This window comes from Bubalus bubalis, chromosome 20 (genome assembly GCF_019923935.1).
Source record: "Bubalus bubalis isolate 160015118507 breed Murrah chromosome 20, NDDB_SH_1, whole genome shotgun sequence".
In the NCBI taxonomy this organism is placed as follows: domain Eukaryota; kingdom Metazoa; phylum Chordata; class Mammalia; order Artiodactyla; family Bovidae; genus Bubalus; species Bubalus bubalis.
Genome location: NC_059176.1, coordinates 46,267,935 through 46,290,922, shown reverse-complemented (window position 1 = coordinate 46,290,922; position 22,988 = coordinate 46,267,935). Strand labels below are relative to the sequence as shown.

The 22,988-nt window shown below is 41.3% G+C and overlaps 1 non-coding gene across 1 annotated transcript; it reads right to left on the bottom strand.

Moving 5' to 3' along the window:
• Positions 1 to 18,528: 18,528 nt before the first annotated feature.
• Positions 18,529 to 18,600, bottom strand: TRNAS-GGA. Its single transcript has one exon. It is a non-coding gene; the product is annotated as a tRNA-Ser (tRNA).
• Between the last annotated feature and the right edge of the window lie 4,388 nt (positions 18,601 to 22,988).

Genomic DNA, 22,988 nt, shown 5'->3' with positions numbered 1-22,988 from the left:
GGTGTACATACACAATATATATACATATATATATTTTCATATTCTTTTCCATGATGGTTTATTATAGGATATTGAATATAGTTACCTGTGCTGTATATAGGACCTTGTTGCTTATCCTATTTTTCCAGTCTTATAATGGATAGCTTCTTCCTTAAACACAAAAGAAAATAAAGATTTCAGAAGAGAAAAAAAAGACTGAGAAGTGTCACTGTATTTAACAGAATTGTCATATTTCATCTGTTTTATGATATTTTCAAGCAGCTCTAAAAGTGGGATCGGTGACATTGTTAAATTATATTCAGACACAGTTGTTTTGAAGTAGTTGTCATTACTTGCATGTGTCCAAGCCTGGTTATCACTATTTGCATTGTCTTTGCTTCAACTGAGTCTGTTCATTATTTGTATTATGTGGCCAAGTAACATAACTGAAAATAAAAAAATAAAAGTTGCCAAATTTTCAAAGCATCAAGAGACTGGCACTACCAATTAACACATCAAGCAGGCCTGTACTTAAGGTGTTGAGCACTGGAAACTTCCTTCAGACTTTGAATAGAATCTACTTAACTTTAGTGACATGTGGTTCAATTAAAGAAAATACTAAGTCATGAATTAACTCAAATAGAGAAGTGACAACATAAAAACTTGCAGTTTTGGCAAGGTAGGGGGCGTGAATAACAGCTTGGAAGAAAGTCATTAAAATAGCCAACGAGTATGTTTTTTAAACTACTTATCACCAAATTGGTCTTGATAGTACAAAGGATAATATTGTATAGAAAACATAGATATCAATAAAAAGTTTTAGGTTCTTTGAAAAAAAAGCAACTTGTCAAAACTGACACTAAGGAGAAATAAAAATGAAAACACTCCTTTATCTGTGAAAGAAGTTGAATGCCTAATTTTAAACCTTCCTATAAAGAAAGCTCCAAGCTCAAATGGCTTCTAGAGTAAATTCTTCACATTTAAAAAAGAACTCCTATCTTACACAAACTTTTCCAGAGAATAGGGAAAAGTTGAAACACCTTCCAGTTCTTTTATTCTTCATCCAGCATTTTTTTTTTTATTTTAAAACCTATAATCCAATGAACATTGATGTAAAAATCAAAAACAAAATGTTAGAAGATCAGATGATCCGGTGAAACAAGAAAAAGAAAATGAATAAGGATCAAAAAAGTTGGGTTTATTCTAAGAATGCAACTTGGTTTAACATTTAAAACTTAATCACCAAATTAACATAAAAGTGGAGAAGCCTTTTCTCGAATAAGTGAGAAACACATTTGGGAAATTAACCACTCACTCATGATTTTTTTTTAATTTTAGCAAATTGGGATATAAAAGGAAACTTTTTAAATCTGACAAAAGGAATCTGCAAAATATAAATATACAGTAAACTTAATTAATGGTGAAATTTGAAACTGATTCACCTAAGTTTGGAAATGAGACATATGCCATTATCACCATTTCTATATAAGCTTCCCAGGTGGTGCTAGTGGTAAAGAATCTGCTTGCCAGTGCAGGAGACCAAGAGACAGGTTCAGTCCCTGAGTCTGAAAGATTCCCTGGAGGAGGAAATGGCACTTCACTCCAGTATTCTTCCTTGGAAAATTCCATGGATAGAGGGGCCTGGTGGGCTACAGTCCATGAGGCCACAAAAAGTCAGACACAACTGAGCACAGAAATGTTAATTAAATAAATAAAGCAAGAAAAAAAAAAGTGTTAGGGAGAGTTTTGGAAGTAAGTACTCTTCTGTACACATGATGTAACATCCAAAGAATCTAGAGATAAGAAGTAAAAGACATCTATACAGAAAATGATAAAAACTTACTGAGAAGGATTTTTTTGAGACCTAAATTACTGAAAGAATACACCATGACTATGGATTTGAAAATTCAATATTGTAAGGATGTCAGTTCACCCAAATTTATCAATAGATTCAGTGTCATCTTAATCAGATTCTAGAAGACCTTTCTGTAGAAATTGACAAGCTGATGGCAAAATTTATACAGAAATGCAAAAGGGGCAACTACATTGGAAAACAAACTTCAAGACAAAGAACACGTTTGAATGATTTATGCTTCCAGATATGACAACTTATTATCAAGTTCCAGTAAGTAAGACTGGGTGGTGCTGGCACAAGACTAGACAAAAGAATTAATGGAGCTGAACTGAGAGTCCAGAAATCCATATATATGTTCACATAAATTTCAACAAAGAGAAAATTGCAGTGCATGTGGAGAGGACGATCTTTCTCATAAATGTTGCTGGGTCAATTCGCTATTCAGAAAAATTAGAATATCTGAATCCCTTACTCTTAAAATAAACAAAAATCAATTCCACATGGGTCATAGACCCAAATATATAATAGGTAGAATAATAAAGTTTATAGGTAGTAGCATGGGAGAACACAAAGTCTTCATGATCTTGGGGTAGGCTGATATTTCCTTATAAAGATACCATCTGCCTTCTCCCCCAAAATAGTTCAACCCTAGGTAAGAATTCCTTATGATCCAGCAATCCCACTGCTGGGCATACACACTGAGGAAACCAGAAGGGAAAGAGACACGTGTACCCCAATGTTCATCGCAGCACTGTTTATAATAGCCAGGACATGGAAGCAACCTAGATGTCCATCAGCAGATGAATGGATAAGAAAGCTGTGGTACATATACACAATGGAGTATTATTCGGCCATTAAAAAGAATACATTTGAATCAGTTCTAATGAGGTGGATGAAACTGGAGCCTATTATACAGAGTGAAGTAAGCCAGAAAGAAAAACACCAATACAGAATACTAACGCATATATATGGAATTTAGAAAGATGGTAACAATAACCCTGTGTACGAGACAGCAAAAGAGACACTGATGTATAGAACAGTCTTATGGACTCTGTGGGAGAGGGAGAGGGTGGGAAGATTTGGGAGAATGGCATTGAAACATGTAAAATATCATGTATGAAACGAGTTGCCAGTCCAGGTTCGATGCACGATACTGGATGCTAGGGGCTGGTGCACTGGGATGACCCAGAGGGATGGAATGGGGAGGGAGGAGGGAGGAGGGTTCAGGATGGGGAACACATGTATACCTGTGGTGGATTCATTTTGATATTTGGCAAAACTAATACAGTTATGTAAAGTTTAAAAATAAAATAAAATTTAAAAAAAAAAAAAAAAAGAATTCCTATTTATTCAAAGACATGAGTGAAAACATGAAAGACAAGCCAGTGAGTGGGAGAAGAGAACATTTACCTAGCATGTATAAAGCATGCATAAGGATTTTTCAGTTTTTTAAACTTCCTTAATTTTTAGTTTGGATGCGCTCCATCTTCATTGTGGCACATTGGCTTCTCGCTAGTTGTGCTGGCTTTTCTAGTAGCGGCGTGTGAGCTTCTCTTGCTGTGGTGCTTGGGCTCTAGAGCCCAGGGGCTCAGTAGGTGCCATGTGCGAGCTTAGTTGTTCCACGGGCATGTGGCATCTTAGCTCCCCGACTAGGAATTGAACCTGCCTTCCCTGCACTGGGGAAGGTAGATGCTTAACCACTGGACCACCAGGGATGTCCTTGTATTAATTTAAAAGAGTTAACAGTTCAACCCTAGGTAACACTCTTAAACAGGAGATTCACAGAAGAGAATCTCCAAATAGCTAACAAATTTTGAAAAAAAAAATGTTCTCAACATTATCAATCACCAGGAGAATACATATTAAAACACAAAGAGACATCATTATGCACCTGCTAGAACATTAAAAAAAATTTTTTTGATGAACTAATTCTCAGTGAAGTTCAGTGAAGTTGCTCAGTCGTGTCCGACTCTTTGCGATCCCATGAACTGTAGCCTACCAGGCTCCTCCATCCATGGAATTTTCCAGGCAAGAGTACTGGAAGTGGATTGCCATTTCCTTCTCCAGGGGATCTTCCTGACCCAGGGATTGAACCCAGGTCTCCTGAATTGCAGGCAGACGCTTTACCATCTGAGCTACCAGGGAAGCCTGCTAGTAATAATGCTAGTTATAGGCAAAGACATAGGATAGCTGGAACTCTCATAGGCACCTAGGAGAAGTGTAAACAAAATACAATCATTTCATAAAACTGTCAATATGTACTGAAGAATAATCTATAAGTTTAGCTATACTTTATGCATAGTATGTGACCCACTGGGGCTTCCCTGGTGGCTCAGATAGTAAAGAATCCGCATACAATGCAGGAAACCCAGGTTTGATCCCTGGGTCGGGAAGATCTCCTGGAGAAGGGCATCACTACCCACTCCAGTATTCTTGCCTGGAAAATCCCATGGACAGTGAAGCCTGGCAGGCTACAGTTCATGGGTTTGCAAGAGTCAGACACAACTGAGCAACCAAACAGCAAGACAGACACGTAGAGATTTCCCATGGCTCACACAGATACTAAGCGATCAAGTTGAGATTTTAATCTAGGTCAACAGTATTACAGATGTCCTGCTCTCCTGTTTCCAAGCACTTATAAAAGTTGAACCTTTTCCCCTCACAGTAGGGAATCCAGAGATGTAAGTTCAGTGATAGAAATGCCAAGGGCTCACTCTGGACCATGAGCAAGTCACTTTTCATCTCAGGGACTTGGTTTTCTTATCTGTAAACTAAAAGGCTCAGCCTAGATGATCTCAAAGGCTCCTTTTCACCCCATCATCTAATAACTCCCGAACAGAGAAAAAAGGTATTAATCTAAGTCACTTGCAATATGTTTTTGCTGTTCGGTACAACTATTTTTAGACCATCACAGAATAAGAGCTCATTTCATGGAGCCAGTCACAGATTTCCCACAATCTTTGGGGGAAATCCAGGCATGAGGGATTCTAGTGCTTAATGAGATGATGTAAGGCAGGAAAATATATAGCTGGAAGAAAATTTTATTAGTGTGAGTAAATGTACATTTTCAAGTGAATTACAAGACCTTAAGAAGTAAATGTATATGCCCCATGGGGGAAATCACCTAAGACTTTAAAACAGAGCATGTAGTGTTCATTTTCAAGCATTCTGAGAACCTCTGCAGATGTGAGTAAAAAAGGAAAATTGTGTAGGACGTTTAACCCTAGAAAGAAAAACAAATGACTTCAGAAAAATATCTTAAATTAAACAAATTAAGGACACTTCTTGACAGGTGCAATTGTTAGATAAAGGGGCTTTAAACATAACATGAGCTAGTATATTCATTCAGCAGAATCACATTTAGGTAAATCTGCTGATGTGAAATCTACAGGATTAACAACGTTTAAGAATAATGTATGAAACTGGTCTGGCATTCAAACAGGGAAGCTTGCACCCTCCAGCTCAACATGCTTATTTTTAAAAAAAAGAAAAGCATGTTGGCTCATGCAAATGCAACATGTAACACTCTGGGTCATATAATTTCTTGAAGTGTTTTTAAGGTGTCACACACCTATCCTATGTTTGACACATGCATCCTGGCAAATTCCAATCCTGTGATGTCGACTTCAGAATTTATATCTGTGACAGGCTGTTAGGGACTGGGGAGTATGGTTCTTTCCATTATTTCAATAGCTAATCTTAAATGAATAAAATAACAGAGACATGGTGTTCCAATGAGAAAGATGCCCCAGAGATATGCTCTTTTGACCTGCCTTACCTGTTCTACCTCTTCAGAGGTGCTCCTGGTATTTTTCAGTCATTAAACAAGAATTAATCAGTGTGCAGGCCGTGGCTTAGTCTCTAAATCATGTCTGACTCTTGGAATCCCATGGATTGCAGCCTGCTGAACTCTTTTGTCCGTGGGATTTTCCAGGCAAAAATACTGGAGTGGGTTGCCATTTCCTCTGGCAGGTGGATTCTTTACCACTGAGCCACCAGGGAAGCCCAGTATGGCCACACAGCAAACTCTAATTCTTCAATAAATCTTGGTTCCCTCTTCTATTGGAAACTCTAAAATGCAGAGGATGTGGTTAAGACAAAATCCCCCCTCATCGAAGGGTTAATGCTACCAAACTCTGAAACTAACAGTCTGGTATTTAAATAATTTGTTAGCAGATGACTTTGAAAAAGTCAAGCTTTAAATTTGAAACCTCTGTGTTGCAGGGTCAGCCCTCAGTCTATAAAACCCTGTAATCCAGAGGGGAGAGAACAGGATGGTATTCTGTGCAAGCAACATAAATGTGCCACAACCCCCCAGAGTCAAAGCTTTATCAAAACAATGCAATTCTCTTACAAGCCCGAGATCCCTGACAGCTACATTATAGCTCTGTAATTATCTATAAAATGCCTGCAGATCATAATGGCCCTTCTTTCTTCCTCATGTCAGTGGCAGCGTTTCCCTGCCATTTGGGGTCTTCACTTGAGCAGACGAGAGAAGTCAGACAAGACAATGCACTGAATTGTTTTAAAATTTTTTCTTTAATTGGAGGATAATTGCTTTACAAAGTTGGGTTGGTTTCTGCCATACAACAAAGTGAATCAACTACATGTATACATATATCCCCTCCTTCTTGAGCCTGCCTCCCACCCTTTATCCCACCCCTCTAAGTAATCACAGAGCACCGAGCTGAGCTCCCTGTGTTATACAGCATGTTCTTACTAGCTACCTATTTTACACATGATAATGTATATATAGAGCTTCCATGGTGGCTCAGATGGTAAAGAATCTAGCTGCAATGCAGGATACTCAGGTTTGATCCCTAGGCCAGGAAGATCCCCTAGAGAAGGAAATGGCAGCCCACTCCAATATTCTTGCCTGGAAAATTCTATGGACAGAGGAGCCTGGCAGGCTACAGTCCATGGGGCCACAAAGAGTGTACATATGTCAATGCTACGCTCTCAATTCAGCTTTGAGGGTCCTGAATCAGGGAGAACTCATTCATCCTAGTGCCTCTCACCAGCCCTTTTTACAAACTTTCTGCGACAGAAATCTAAATGTGTTTAAGCATCACCATCATCAGAGCAACGATAAAGGGTGGGGGAGGGGATTTTTCCTTTGGAACAACTGGGAAGGACAGTGTGGAGTTCGAGTACCTGCTCTCCAGGCTCCTAGATTCTGCTTCTCTCTGGTCACCAACCTCCTTTTCTCTTCCTGCACATAGCCTTCCTCCTGGTGCCTCCCACATTTATCATCTGATTTATTTTCCCTTTGTGGTCAGATTTCATGAAACGGGAGCTGACCAGAGATAGCTCCATGTTCTCCTTTCACCCTTTCTCCCCAAACCATCCTAGACTCATTTCTGTCCTCACCCACTCTATTTTAAAACTGTTCTTCTGTTGCATTTGCTTCTTTGGCTCACTCTCCATCCTGCATCTCTTACCACATTCTCTCCTGGGCTCTTCCTGTCCGCCTGGCTGACCCTTCTTGGGGTCCTTTACTGGGTCCTCTTTCTCTCCCCATCTCTTAAATTGTGTTATTCCCCAAGGTTCCATACTGAGCTCTCTCTTTCTTTTCACATCGTTTATTTTCTTTGAATGTGACGTATCTACATTCTGGGCTTTAATTGACACCCCTAAGTGATGTCTTTCTATCTCCAACCCAGATCTTTCTCTTGAATTCCAATCGTCTACCTGATAATTGACTATCTCCTTCCCAATGTCCAAAGGCGCCTGAACTCAACATGTCCAAACTATACTCAGCACCCATTCCATGAACATCATTTCCTTTCTTATCTGTATGGCACCATTCTCCCCTTGGGATCCCAAGCTAGACATTTCATGACCCTACAGGCATGCATGCATGCTCAGTCGTGTTCAACTATTTGCAACCCCATGGACTGTAGCCCATGGCTCCTCTGTCCATGGGATTTCCCAGGCAAGAATGCTGGAGTGGGTTACTATTTCCTTCTCCGGGGATTGAACCCAAGCCTCCTGCATTGGCAGGTGGATTCTTTACCCCTGAGCCACCAGGGACAAGACATCTGATAAACATTCTCTGTTCCTAGTTTAATTAACCCCAGGTCTTCTTCATCTCAAGACTAGATTCTTCTCCCCTCAAAATCACTGCCACTGCCTTAGTTTATAACTTTGTCATTTCCTACCTGGACAACTGCAAAGACAGCCTCCCTAGTGGTACCTGTCCTCAGTCTCCCCTTCCTATCTCCTTCTAGTCCAATCTCAAAACTCCATCTGAGTGAAGTAAGTCAGACAGAGAAGCAGAAACATCATATGACATACTATATTTACAGAATCTAAAAAGACACAATGCAAATGAACTTATTTACAAAACAGAACAGACTCACAGACTTAGAGAAGGAACTTACGGTTGCCAGGAGACTGGGGGGCTGGAGTATGGAGAGATGGGATAGTTAGGGAGTCTGGGATGGACATGTACACACCGCTATATTTAAAATGGATGACCAAGAAGGACCTACTGTATAGCACAGGGAACTCTGCTCAATGTTATGTGACAGCCTGGATGGGACAGGAGTTTGGAGGAGAATGCGGACATGTATATGTATGTCTGAGTTCCTTTGCTGTCCACCTGAAACTGTCATAGCATTGTTAACCGGCTATATTCTAATACAAAATTAAAATTTTAATAAAATGGAGAAAATGGAGAAAACCCCCACAAAACTCCTACAAGTGTGCTCTTTTCTAAAATATGACATAATTGTGATCACATTAACCACACCTCCCACTTAAATTCTTAAGTTGCTTCCATTGTTTTCAGAATAGTGTGCATGCTAAGATGCTTCTGTCGTGTCTGACTTTTGCAGCCCCATAGACTGCAGCCTTCCAGGCTCCTCTGTCCATGGGATTCTCCAGGCAAGAATACTGGAGTGGGTTGCCCTTTCCTGTTCCAGGGGTTCTTCCTGACCCAGGGATCGAACCTGCATCTCCTGGGTTTCCTGCATTGGCAGGTGGATTCTTTACCACTAGCACCACTTGGGAAGCCCTCAACATCTCTTAGGGGGAAGGCAATTCAACTATTACTTATAGTAATACTCCAGATCCACATATAAGCACTTCCCCATAGACTTTAGACACTTCTTCACCCAGAAATTTACAGGTCAAAACTAAGCAAAAGACCAGGACCCAGTGAGGTCATCTAACTCTTCCCTGCCATTTGTTCTCTCAGAGGAACGAAACTAGTCTTTTCATTGCCTTCCAGGCCAAGAGACAAAGCACTGATGTTAAAGCTAAGGGTCACCCATAGTGATGGGTCTGACGTGGCCCTTCCATATCCCGCATTCTGCCACAATGGTGAAAAGCCACTCCCTTGGGGTAAGAGTGAGCCAGAAGTACATTGGACTCCCTGCCACCAACTCAGCAATGCAGGGAAAGTTGCTTTGGTGCTAAACAAGAAAGGGAGAGAGGTGGTAAACTGACATTAGCCCTTATGCAGAACTATAGCCCGAATTTGCATCACCATGTACTCTAAATTCCTCTTTCTTTGTCTTTTGCTTATATCAAGCTACTGAAAAATGAGAAAGTATCTGTTTGTCCAAAAAGATGGACGAAGGGACAAAACTGAAATGATTGGTGGAAGAAATATACAGCATCTTTAGAACAAAACACAATTTAAATCAAAACCATGTAATATTGATAAAAGTACACTGTTTTTTTTTTCTAAAAAAAAAAAAAGAGAGAGTGAAAAACTCTTCAGATTTTTTGGCTTGACACTTAAAAAATTTTTAAATATAGTCTAACGGTGTATCATATTTGCTATTGAAACTATATATAATGAAAATTCTGCATTGTTCTGACATCTGATTAAATTTCTTCACTTCTTTTGCTTTTTGTCTTTTGTTTAAAAAAAAAACTATCTGGGCTTTTTGGACAGGAGGGTATTATGACATTGTTGGAGAAAATTGCATTGCTTGGAATTCACGGGTTTTGAAAACATTAAGAAGCAGCAATGTTTTCATAATGTCACAGTCAAAACAATTCTCAGGTCAGGAGTTCTACCACCAAGAAGCCAGGCATGGCATCCGTGGCCTCTGAAAGTTTGAAACCCTCTTCTTCACCTCAACACTGCAGTAAAATGTCATCCTCTTTGTAAAAAGGCAGGTGGTAAGTGAGATAACAGGATGGCTGTCAAATAAAATGAGGCATTTCAGGACTTGAAGGAGCCTTAGAAATCAATGTGTGTGACAGCTTAAGTGGATCCTTTTGTAGGACATAGTCACTACTGAGCTGTTTGTCACACAAAAGAAGGCCAGGTAAAGGAAATCAGGGTGAACAGTACGGAGGACAGCTTAGGAAGCTGTAGCACTGCCGAAAGATGTCCGTCCACGGTTTGATCAGGCCTTCAGATGGTGCTTAGCTTCCAGGGTCCCCTGATCACAGAGGGCTTTACCTCTAGCCAAGAGGTACAAAGGCCCAGGGTGTAAACATCTTCTAGGAAGGACAGGCAGAGCAAGTATTTTGCAGAAAACTGGTTGAAAGAGAAAAAAGGCATCTCTACCTCCTCCAAATGTCACACCTAGTCTGACCTAGAGGTAGCATATTAGAAACTAAATAGCTGTGCTTATAAAAATACAGCTAGTAAAGACTTTGTCAAAGAAATGAAATTCGAGTTGTCACAGATTAAAAGACTGAAAATTGATTTTTTATTGGACTATAATTGGTTTACAATGTTGTGTTAGCTTCCAATGTACAATTAAGTGAATCAACTATACATATACATATATCCCCTCCCTCTTGAGCCTCCGTCCCACCCCCATCCCATCCCTCCAGGTCCCCACAGAGCACTGAACTGAGCTCCCTGTGCTATACAGCCACTTCCCACTAGCTATCTGTTTTATACATGATAGTGTATATATGTCAAAGCTGCTCTCTCAATTCATTCCACCCTCCCTTTTCCCCTCCTGTGTTCATAAGTCTGTTCTCTACATCTGTGCCTCTATTCCTGCCCAGCAAATAGGTTTGTCCTATTTTTCTAGATTTTTAGTACCATTTTTCTAGATTCTGCATATATGTGTTAATATATTTGTTTTTCTTTTTCTGACTTACTTCACTCTGTATGACAGACTCTAGGCTCATCCACATCTCTACAAATGACCCCCCCAAAATTTCCTTTTTATGGCTGAGTAATATTCCATTATATGTATATGTATTATATCTTCTTTATCCATTCATCTCTCAATGGACATTTAGGCTGCTTCCATGTCCTGGCTGTTGTAAATACTGCTGTAATGAACATTGGGGTGCATATGTCTTTTTGAATTATGGTTTTCTCAGGCTATATACCCAGGAGTAGGATTGCTGTGTCCCATCCATAGGTACAAGTGCAGGTTCTGAAACAGGTCGTGGCAGCGTGGAGGGGTAGGTGAGATGTAACAGGAAGCATGTGAATGAACTGAAGCCACGATGATTCAAAAGTGGGAGAGAGTCATTTCCCCTGGCCACGCCTAGCTAAACTGGTCCAAGGTCCCCTAATGAAGTTCTTAACTGTTAACACCAGACCCACCAGTGCAAGAAAGGAAGCCTGCTAAAAGAATTATACTGTTAATGAACTGTGCAGGGTTTTTCCATAGGATGAATTCACTCATGCTCTTGTCATTTAAGGAGGCGCTAAGGGACTGTCAGAACAACACTCTCTGGACCAGTTGGATCCAATTGGCAGACACAGCCAGGTCTTCACCAGAGTGGACAGACCTGTATTGCACACCCTTGCCCCATGAGGTTTATTTCTTCCTGAGCATCTTCCCAAGGCGCTTTTGTCTCTCTGGGCTTCAGAGTTCTTCATATAATGAAGGGGTTGGACAACATCATCTGTGCTGTCCCTTACAGCAGCCCAACAAATCACCACAAACATAATGGCACTTAAGCACAACTTCGCAGTTGTGAGGACAGAAGTCTGAAATGAGTCTCACTGGGCTTAAATTCATTTGCCAGCAGCGTTATGTTTGCTCCAGATGCTTCAGGGCACAATCTGCTTCTGCGCCTTTTCCAGCTTCTAAAGGACACAGGATCTGCCCGCAATGCAAGAGACTGGGTTTCATCCCTGGGTTGGGAAGATCTCTTGGAGAAGGAAATGGCAACCCACTCCAGTATTCCTACCTGGGAAACCCCATGGACAGAGGAGCCTGGCGGGCTACAGTCCATGGGGTCACACAAAGTCAGATATGACTTAACGGCTGAACCACAACAAAGGGCATAGAGCAATTCAAAGAGAATGGAGGATGGGGGCTGGGGTGCAATTTAGCTTCCTACAACTGCCTAAAAGATCACCCCAGATTTAGACACTTCAAACAGCTAACAGCTTTTGTCTAGCAAGTCTGTTGGTCAGGAATCTGGAAGTGGTGTAGCCAGGTGGTTCTGGGTCAGGGCTTCCGATGAGACTGCAGCCGAGACGTCAGCCGCTGGGTTCTGACACTCACTCACGTGCTGTCAGCAGGTGACCCCTGGCCTCTCTATGGGGCTCTTGCAGTGTCTCTAGGACCTGGTAGCTCGCTGCTCTCAGAAGGAGAGAGCCGAAAGAGAAAGCAAGGAGGAAGCCTTTGAGTCTTTCATGACTGAGTCTTGGAAATGGACACCATCATTTCCACTTTACTCTTTTCACAAAAAATGAGTCACTGAGTCCAGCCCACACTCCCAGGAGAGGAATAAGACCCCAAAGCATTTGTTCATATTTTACAACCACCATAGACTGGGTGGTGATTCAGGAAGGGAGTGCTGGCGGCAAATTCTGTTGTGCACATTACTTGGCAATAAAAACACTATTTTTATTGTGGTTTTTATTTTTTTATTTTTGGTATGTGCACAATTTATTTATGGTTTTGCTATATTAACTGCTAAACAACAGAGATACATAGAGAGTGGCTTACGATTAATATTATTCTAGTAGTTTCTTAGTACCAGTTAGTATTTCAATATTGTATCAGTTTCTGATATCCTTCAAATGTGAATTAAAGGGAAGAAGGAAAGTCTTTCATGGGTTATCATTTTTAACTTCTGAACAAAATAGACACCATACATTACTCACGTTCCTAAGAATTTAAGAATGCAAATGCCTAAGAAAATGTAGTGAAAAGTAAATGGCAGCTGAAAGTAGTGAGCTGCCAAAAATAAGAATGACATTGTCATTATTAGCAAGAACCAAGATGTTTGAAGAAGAGCAGTTTATACATTCTGAATGTAAATAACTTGCATGTGTTGTGACTCAGACAGTATAGAATCTGCCTGCAATCAGGAGATTTGGGTTTGATTTCTGGGTCAGGAAAATCCCATGGAGTAGGAAATGGCTACCCACTCCAGATTCTTGCCTGGAGAATCCCATGGACAGAGGTGCCAGGTGGGCTACAGTCCATGGGGTCACAAAGAGTCAGACATGACTGAGTGACTTTCATGTTATTGTTAATATTAAAAATAAATACAGGAACTTCCCTGGTGGTCCAGTGGTTAAGATTCCAGGCTTCCAATGCAGGGGGTGTGGGTTTGATACCTGGTTGGGGACCTAAGATCCTACATACTGCACAGCATGGCCAAAAACATAAATAAATTAATCAAATTATATTTTAAAATATATAAATAAATACAGACTTGAATGATCCAGTCATCTATTTTGTTGACCACCTAATGGATACAAGGACCTGTTACAGATGTTCAGATATACAAAGAGAATCAAGATTTAGCACTGCATGACCTGGCCCTTTAAGGACTTGTTTGAAAATGCAATTCAACATGGAAAATTAAATCAGTTAAAACAGCCCTTTAGGTAGAGCTGCTGTTAGGCAGAAGTTTACTTTCTCACATAGTTGCTTCCAGATGGCCATTTCAACATGGCGGCTCCTTGACACGAATGTAGCATCACTTGTGTCTCTAGGAAACTTTGATTCTGCATTAGCACAGCCCTTCTGCTTGGGTGCTCAACACCAAGAAGCAATTGTATCGACTTACTAGGAAGGTCTTGCAGGTCATGGGCCTTTTGGGGGACGCAAGCTTAGCTCACTGCCCCCAGACTGACCCCAAGGCTGGCCTGAATGTAGCAAACTAAGCACAGTATGTTGAACCCTTTGCATATTTGTGCTGCAGTTTAAATTCATATAATTTTGTAGCAAGAGATCAAGCTTTGTCCCTGCAAAGGCTCCCTCATTCCATCTCCGATAAAAATAAGCAAAGCTGCTTTTAGAAGCTTTGTATACTTTTTCCCCTTCTGACAGCCTTCAAGTGGCAGCATATGATTTGGTCCCCGAGACATACAAAGTGTTTTAATTAAAGGTTGTCTAAAAATACAGAACGTTTTCACAACCACATCTGCCATTAACTCTTCTGACATTCTGGCAGCATTAGGTCCTGGAAAATTCTTTACATATGAAAAAGTATCCAAGTGTGCTTGCACACTGCTGGCTGTTTGCACCAACAAAACCAAACGGTATGTTTACAAGCCAGTGACCACAATGATTAGAAGCACTGCCGGGCCTGTGGCAATTTGTTCTTACAACTTGAGAAACAAGCTGAGAGATTTTGTGGCATATTGCTGAATGACTGTAAACATCCTGTAAGGAGAGGTAACAGCCTAAGTGTCCATTAGAGCAGAGGTCCCCAACCTCCAGGATTTCTGATGCCTGATGATCTGAGGTGGAGTTGATGTAATAATAATAGAAAAAAAGTACACAATAAATGTGATGTACTTATATCATCCCCAAATTATTCCCCCACCACACCCCTGTCCATGATAAAATTGTCTTCCATGAAACTGGTGCCTAGTGACAAAAAGGTTGGGAACCACTGCCCCAACTCAGAGAACTTTTTTTTTTCCTACTATGCATGCTAGGTCGCTTCAGTCGTGTCTGACTCTGAGATGCCATGGACTGTAGCCCACCAGGCTCCTCTGTCCATGGGATTCTCCAGTCAAGAATACTGGAGTGGGTTGCCATGCCCTTCTGCAGGAGATCTTCCCAACCCAGGGATCAAACCCAGATCTCTTATGTCTCCTGCACTGGTAGTCAGGTTATTTACCACTAGTGCCACCTGGGAATCTCCCAGTTGGGTGCCAACTATTTCTGTGATCTTGAACAAATCAGTGAACTCTTAGAGTTTTCATTTTTTATCTATAATAGCAGCAATAGCTATTGAGAAGGAACAACATGCCAAGAAATATACAAACTGCTTTACGTTGATGATGAAACCTGATCCTAACTACATCCCAATCAGACAAGACCTATTATTATGCTCATTTTATAAGCCTCCTTCCTTTTGCTTGTTTATGATTTGTATGATGGCAAAGAAAGCTTTTCTCTGAGAGGTGATGGAGGGTCATGGTAAACAACACACACTCAGACAAAGAGTGCCTAGTTTCTGTCATTTACCAGCTGTGTGATCTTGGGCTAACTACTTAACCTCTCTGAGCCTTCTTTTTTCCCTGCAGCAAATGTGGGTAATAATAGGATCTACCTTATAGGCTTATTAATAAGAATTAAATAGTTAATATGCACAAAGTACTTGTTTGTATATAACAAAGAACTTGCTTGTTCTACACTGTATAGAACAGTGTTTGGTATATAATAAGCTTGGTGAAAAAATAACAAATCTGGATGATCTTGGGTTGGGTCTCTTCTAGACAGAAGAATTAGGTCAGGGAATTGGATCCTTGATGAGTCAGGGCAGAGAAAAAAGACTTGCTTTTATGAATGGTCTCTGTCCAGATGGGCCTCTAGAACCGCCAACCTGAGGCAAAGAGCCTTAGGGCTGCCCCAACGAGCCAGGTTGGAAGATGCAGAGCTGCCCTGTGGTCTCTGTCTGTATTTGGAGACACCTTCACAAATGGTAGCAAAGCTCAACCAAACACACAGCAACAAGAGCCACATTCAGCAAGGGGCAGAAGTCACCAAGCTGCATGCAGAATTCCAAGCTGCCAGTCCCAATCAGGCACAACTACGACCCTCCTTTCCTCCTTCTCTGCCAGCCCTACAGCAACCTTGCCAATAATCTATCAGAACCCAAGAGCTTAAATCCAATGTTTGTTCTTGGTCCACCCTGACCCACATATGGACAGCAGCCTTGCAGGAACAAAGTATTAGCTCTTTCATTCCTTCTTCAGCCTAAATATTCTTCTCTTACAAATGAGAGGCTGCTGTACATATATCCCAAGGCTACTGTGGGTATCATAGGAGTTCTCCTCTTTGAGATCACATGTTGAAGATCTTTGTACCCAGGAACACACCTCATGTATCTTTTCATTCGTCAGAACTTAGGGAGTAAAGTGAGAAGTATGCATCAAGGAGAGAAAAGCTGTTCATATGGAAGATGAGGGGCTTATGGCAGCTGGAGGTCATGAGTAGAAAGTGGATCTGCATTGAACAGGTTCAGGTGAATCAGAGGGAAGAGAGTAAGAGAACAGATAGGATGTCAAAGAGAATCTGGGGCTGAGCATTGTTTCATGGGAGTAGCTGCAGTCCATGTGGGGGACACTCAGAGGAGACACTGAAAGAGAAAAATTTTAAGAAATGTTGCTAAAGGGACTTCCCTAGTGGTCCAGTATTTAAGACTCCATGTTACCAATGCAGGGGGCACATGTTCAATTCCTGGTCAGGGAACTAAGATATCACACCCGTGCAGCCAAAAACAAAATAAACATTTTGTAAATAAATAAGTGAGAGGAGCTGAGCCAGAGCATGCAGCCTTCCATGGTGCAGGGAGGGACTGGGTGAGTTATCTCTTCTACCCTTCGTAGCATCTCCTCTTCTCCCCTTCACACACAAACACTCTAGATTTCTTATCGAGGCCATCACCCCAGCAATGATATCAACAAGCCCCATGGTGATTCCTGAGCTCCCTTCTAACGAGGCTTCACACAGGCTTCTGTGCTGGCTGGGACTCTCTCTGGTGGAAACCTTTGCCCCTCCCCCCTTCACCTTCCATGACTTCACACTGCCTTCAGTAATCATCCTCATCCTCCGATTGTGCCTTCTCTACTTCTCTGCAGACTTGCATTCCCCTACACCCTATTTTATTTTTCCTAAGGTCTCCACGCTAGGGTCTCGGTGTATCACCGTGCATCCCTTCCCTGAGTAGCCTCATCAACACACACAGCTTCACTACCATCCAGAATGTAAGAGTGCTCTTCAGAGCTCCAAAGAGCCCTCTCTGATTGTGCACTTTACATCTCCACTTGGATATTTCAAAGATCATTCCTATTCAGTGTGTCCCAAACGGAACGTGTTATCTTCCCTTCAGACGTGGTTCTCTTCCAAGATCCCACCTCTCGGTAAATATCAAAAATAATAAGAGTGAGAGCAAGCAGACACTCTCTGCTTCCCAGATCTGCAACACCATGCTACACATATTAAAAGTGACTTCTATAAATCTCTCACTTTGCACCGGAATCCTAAAGTGTGGTTCTTTATTATCACTTCTTTTACAAATAAACAAAGGAAAAGAGAAGTTAGATTACTTCTCTCCTTTAATAAGTGGTGGCTCACGACTACTGAGCCTGTGCTCTAGAATTGGGGAACGGCAGCTTCTGAGCCCATGCACTGCAGCTATCAAAGCCCACCTGCCCTAGAAGCCATGCTTCACAGCAAGAGAAGCCACCGCAATGAGAAGCCCACACACTGCAACTAGAGAGTAGCTCATGCTTCCTGCAACTAGAGAAAAGTCCAGGCAGCAACAAAGACCCAGAATATCCTAAATAAATAAAGTAATTTAGAAAAAAATTTTAAGTGGCGGCTCCAAGAGGTGGAAGCAATACAAACATTCACTAATGGATGAACGGCAGAAGAAAGTGTGGTCTATACACACAAGGAAAAGTTATTCAGTCTTAAAAAAGAAAGAAATTCTGACATAGGCCACTGCATGGATGAACCTTGAAGACATTATGCTAAGTGAAATAAACTAGTCCAAAAGATAAATCACTTTGCCAACAAAGTTCCGTATAGTCAAAGCTATGGTTTTTCCATAGTCATGCACAGATGTGAAAGTTGGACCATAAAGAAGGCTGAGCATTGAAGAATATATACTATGGAATTGTGGTGCTGGGGAAGACTTTTGAGAGTCCCTTGGACTTCAAGGAATCAAACTAGAACATCCTAAAGGAAATTAATCCTGAATATTCATTGAAAGGACGGATGCTGAAGCTGAAGCTCCAATACTTTGGCCACCTGATACGAAAAGCCGATTCATTAGAAAAGACCCTGATGCTGGGAAAGATTGTGGGCAGGAGGAGAAGGGGGCGACAGAGGATGAGATGATTGGATGGCATCACCGACTCAATGGACATGAGTTTGAGCAAGCTCCGGGAGATGGTGAAGGACAGGGAAGCCTAGTGTGCTGCAGTCCGTGGGGAAGCAGAGTTGGACATAATTGATCAACTGAACAACAACAACAAAGAGATAGATATCATATAATTCTGCTTATATCTAGTGCAGTCAAATTCATAGAGACCCAGAGTAGGACTGTGGGTGCTTAGGGGCTGGGAGAGGCAAGTAAGGGAGTGGTTGTTTTGTGGGGACAACGTTTAGGTTTTGCAAGATAAAAACATTCTAGAGATCTAGTGAAAGTGAAGTTGCTCAGTCGTGTCTGACTCTTTGCAACCCCATGGACTGTAGCCTACCAGGCTCCTCCCTCCATGGGATTCTCCAGGCAAGAGTACTGGAGTGGGTTGCCATTTCCTTCTCCAGGGGATCTTCCCGACCCAGGGATCAAACCTGGGTCTTCTGCATTCCAGGCAGACGCTTTAACCTCTGAGCCACCAGGGAAGCGTAGATATAGTCAACACTAGTGAATTGTGCACTTAAAGCCATTATGTTATGTAAATGTTATCTTCTGTGGCATTTGCCACAATCAAAAACAAGCAGATACATTAAATACATAAATGGTGGCTCCACTTTCTACATGGTTGTCAAACCAGAAGCCAGGAAGACGTCACTGATGCCAATGTCTGATGGAGGGATGGATGATGGAGGGATGGATGAATGAATGGATGGGTGGCTGATTAACCAAGAGGGACAATCAGAAGCCGAACCTACTTGCCCCTGTTTTTGTCCTCCACATTTATCTGAAAGATAATATTTTTTGTCCTTTGCACACTCAACCATGTCTTCAGTATACTACGTGGGTGTTAAACACCAGAAGTCAAGTGATTCTTATAAACCTAAAAAGAGGCCAGCTGCCAGACACATGCTAGCAATGAATAAAACTGAGAGGAGAGGAAAACAGAGTTTTAATCACAGCACAGGTGACAGTGTAAAGAGCACTAAACTGACGTCTAGAAACATGCTTCCAGTCACAGCTTTCTGGCACGTGATTCGTGACCTCAGGGAAATCTCCCTGCTTTCTTAGTTTCTCCAATGCTATTTTTTTTTAAAGTTAGCCACAATGCTGTCTTCATAGCTCAGAATCCTTCAGTTCAGTTCAGTAACTCAATCGTGTCTGACTCTTTGTGACCCCATGGACTGCAGCACACCAGACTTCCTTGTCCATCACGAACTCCTGGAGCTTGCTCAAACTCATGTCCATTGAGTCAATGATGCCATCCAACCATCTCATCCTCTGCGGTCCCCTTCTCCTCCCACCTTCAATCTTTCCCAGCATCAGGGTCTTTTCCAATAAGTCAGTTCTTTGCATCAGATGGCCAAAGTATTGAAGCTTCAGTTTCAGCATCAGTCCTTCCAATGAATATTCAGGACTGATTTCCTTTAAGATTGACTGGTTTGATCTCCTTGCAGTCCAAGGGACTCTCAAAATCTTCTCCAACACCACAGTTCAAAAGCATCAATTCTTCAGCGTTCAGCCTTCTTGTGGTCCAGCTCTCACATCCATACATGACTACTGAAAAAACCATAGCTTTGACTCTATGGACCTTTGTTGGCATAATAATGTCTCTGGTTTTTAATATGCTGTCTAGGTTGGTCATAACTTTTCTTCCAAGGAGCAAGCATCTTTTAATTTCATGGCTTCAGTCACCATCTGCAATGATTTTGGAGCCCAAGAAAAGAAAGTCTGTCACTCTTTCCATTGTTTCCCCATCTATTTGCCATGAAGTGATGGGACTGGATGTCTTGATCTTTATTTTTTGAATATTGAGTTTTAAGCCAGCTTTTTCACTGTCCTCTTTCACTTTCATCAAGAAGCTCTTTACTTCCTCTTCACTTTCTGCCATAAGGGTGGTGTCATCTGCATCTCTGAGGTTATTGATATTTCTCCTGCCAATCTTGATTTGGAATCCTTATTTGGCTTATTAATGAGCTTCAGTTTATTTTGATTACAGCATTTGAATTCTTAGATGACTTCTCGTGGGGTACAAAAGGAAGGCTTAAAATCAGAAAATTCATTTAAGAAATAAGTATCACCTTTAATTTCTATCTGGTGTTGTTTCCAGACCAGGGACTAGTGCTTTGCTGCATTTAAAAATATCAGTTTTAATATTCTCCTTTTATTCACTGTAGTCATTTATTTGGGGCCTCCCTGGTGGCTCAGATGGTTAAGAATCTGCCTGCCATGTGGGAGATCCGGATTTGATCCCTGGGTCGGGAACATCGCCTAGAGAAGTGAATGGCTACCCACTCCAGTTTTCTTGCCTGGAGAATTCCATGGACACAGGAGCCTGGCATCATTTATTTGCAGTTTTATAAACTCCTTGGAAGGAAAGTTATGACCAACCTAGACAGCATATTAAAAAGCAGAGACATTACTTTGCCAACAAAGGTCCGTCTAGTCAAGACTATGGTTTTTCCAGTTGTCATTTATAGACTATATTTATTGGACTATAAGGAAAGCTGAGTGCCGAATAACTGATGCTTTTGAACTGTGATGTTGGAGAAGACTTTTGAGAGTCCCTTGGACTGCAAGGAGATCCAACCAGTCCATCCTAAATGAGATCAGTCCTGAGTGTTAATTGTAAAGACTGATGTTGAAGCTGAAACTCCAATACTTTGGCCACCTGATGGGAAGAACTGACTCATTTGAAAAGACTCGGTTGCTGGGAAAGATTGAAGGTGGGAGGAGAAGGGGACCGCAGAGGATGAGATGGTTGGATGGCACCACTGACTCAATGGACATGAGTTTGAGCAAGTTCCAGGAGTTGGTGATGGACAGGGAGGCCTGGCATTCTGCAATCCATGGGGTTGCAAAGAGTCGGGCACAACTGAGCAACTGAACTGAAACTGCACTTTAAATTAACATAGAGGAAGTCATGGTCATTTCATTATTAGAATGATTACTTTCTCTTCATCATAAATGCTACTGAGTGAAGTCATTTTATGAACTGCAGTTTATGACTGCAGCATATCATATATGTGTTAGTCATCAAAACACATTTTCTTTAAAAAAAGTTAATAAACTATAAGTACCACAAATTGAGCTTCATCTTTCTATAATCACTGAATTCTATTTGTGCCCTTTCCAGAAATTACTTCTGCAAAGGAAGAAAACCAAGCTTCAGATCTGCATTAAGTCTAATTAAGATAAGTACAGTGGATGACTTGAGTGAGGCCCATACCACCAGGCAACTTCGGTTCATTTCCTGTCTAAGTGTAAATAAACACATCCACTTTGCTGTTAATAAAAGCAATGGCAGGGCAATAAAAAGCTTAGCTGACATGAATAAAGATGAAGTTATGAATATTTAATGACAAAATGCCCCAGTTAAGAGACACAGACCTGGAATCTGTTAGTCCAAATGCATGTGAATTTCCACCAGTGAGGAAAGAATGTGTAAGTTTCACAGTGATGCTGAGCTTCAGATGTGTGAGTTGCATAAACTCAACCTCAACCAAGACTTTGGGGTTTATTTTAGATTTGGTATTTTAAATGTGGGAAAGAAGCAATGCTCATAAATGGTAGATGCAGTGTTCCTTTGTCAGGGGGTGGGTGAATGTGGTTGAACAGAAGCCAAGTTATAGATTTAAAGAAATGTAATCTTTATAGTCAAAACTATGGTTTTTCCGGTAGTCATGTACAGATGTGAAAGTTGGACCATAAAGAAAGCCAAGCACCGAAGAACTGATGCTTTCGAATTGTGGTGCTGGAGAAGACTCTTAAGAATCCATTGGACTGAAAGGAGATCAAACCAGTCAATCCTAAAGGAGATCAACCTTGAATAGTCATTGGAAGGACTGATGCTGAAGCTCTAATACTTTGGCCACCTGATGTGAAGAGCCGACTCATTGGAAAAGACCCTGATGCTGGTAAAGATTGAAGACAACAGGAGACGGAGGTGACAGAGAATGAGATGGTTAGATAGCATCACTGACTCAATGGACATGAATCTGAGTAAACTCCAGGAGATAGTGAAGGACAAGGAAGGAAGCCTGGCATGCTGCAGTCCACGGGATCACTAAGGGTCAGACACGACTTATCAACTGAACAACAACAAAAATCTTCTTTCCTGTAAGGGTTAACTCCAAAAGTACAATTTTTAAACTCCTTTTGAACGTGTTTATATTCCAAAAAGCCAAACAAATATTTTATCTAAAGGAGAGAAAAAAAAAAGAGATGCAGGTGGTAACCACATTTTGTTTAGTGCTCAGGCAGCCATGCAGATTGGAGACCAGATTTACATACGTCATCAGGCGACCCTGGGCACATCCCTTTCCTATTCTGGACTCAGTTTTCCTGGCTACACGCTTTAAGATGGAAGTCCTCCAAAGTCTCATTAGCTTGGGACCTCCCTGGTGGTCTAGGGGTTAAGAATCTGCTTTGCAATGCGTGGGATGCGGGTTCAATTCCTAGTGAACTAAGATCCCACATGCCATGGGACTCTGCCTGCCACAAGGAAAGAACCCACATGACCAAACGTGATCCTGCATGCTGCAACTAAGACCTGACACAGCTAAATACATAAATTTTTTTTAAAGAATTTGGAATAATAAAGGGAAGGTATCTAATTCAAATGGATTAAGTAAGAAAATTTCACTTTAAAAAACAAAACAACAACAACAACAAAACACAAAGTCTTTTAAGCTGGTATATTCCAGGTTTATATTCAAAATCTCATCGAAGCATAGGTTGAACTTTTCCTGCTTCCAAATTTTCATAAGTGAACATTTCCCTTCGGATTTGCATGTGTGCTTAGTCGCTCAGTCCCTGATAGCTCAGTTGGTAAAGAATCCGCCTGCAGTGCAAGAGATGCCAGTTTGATTCCTGG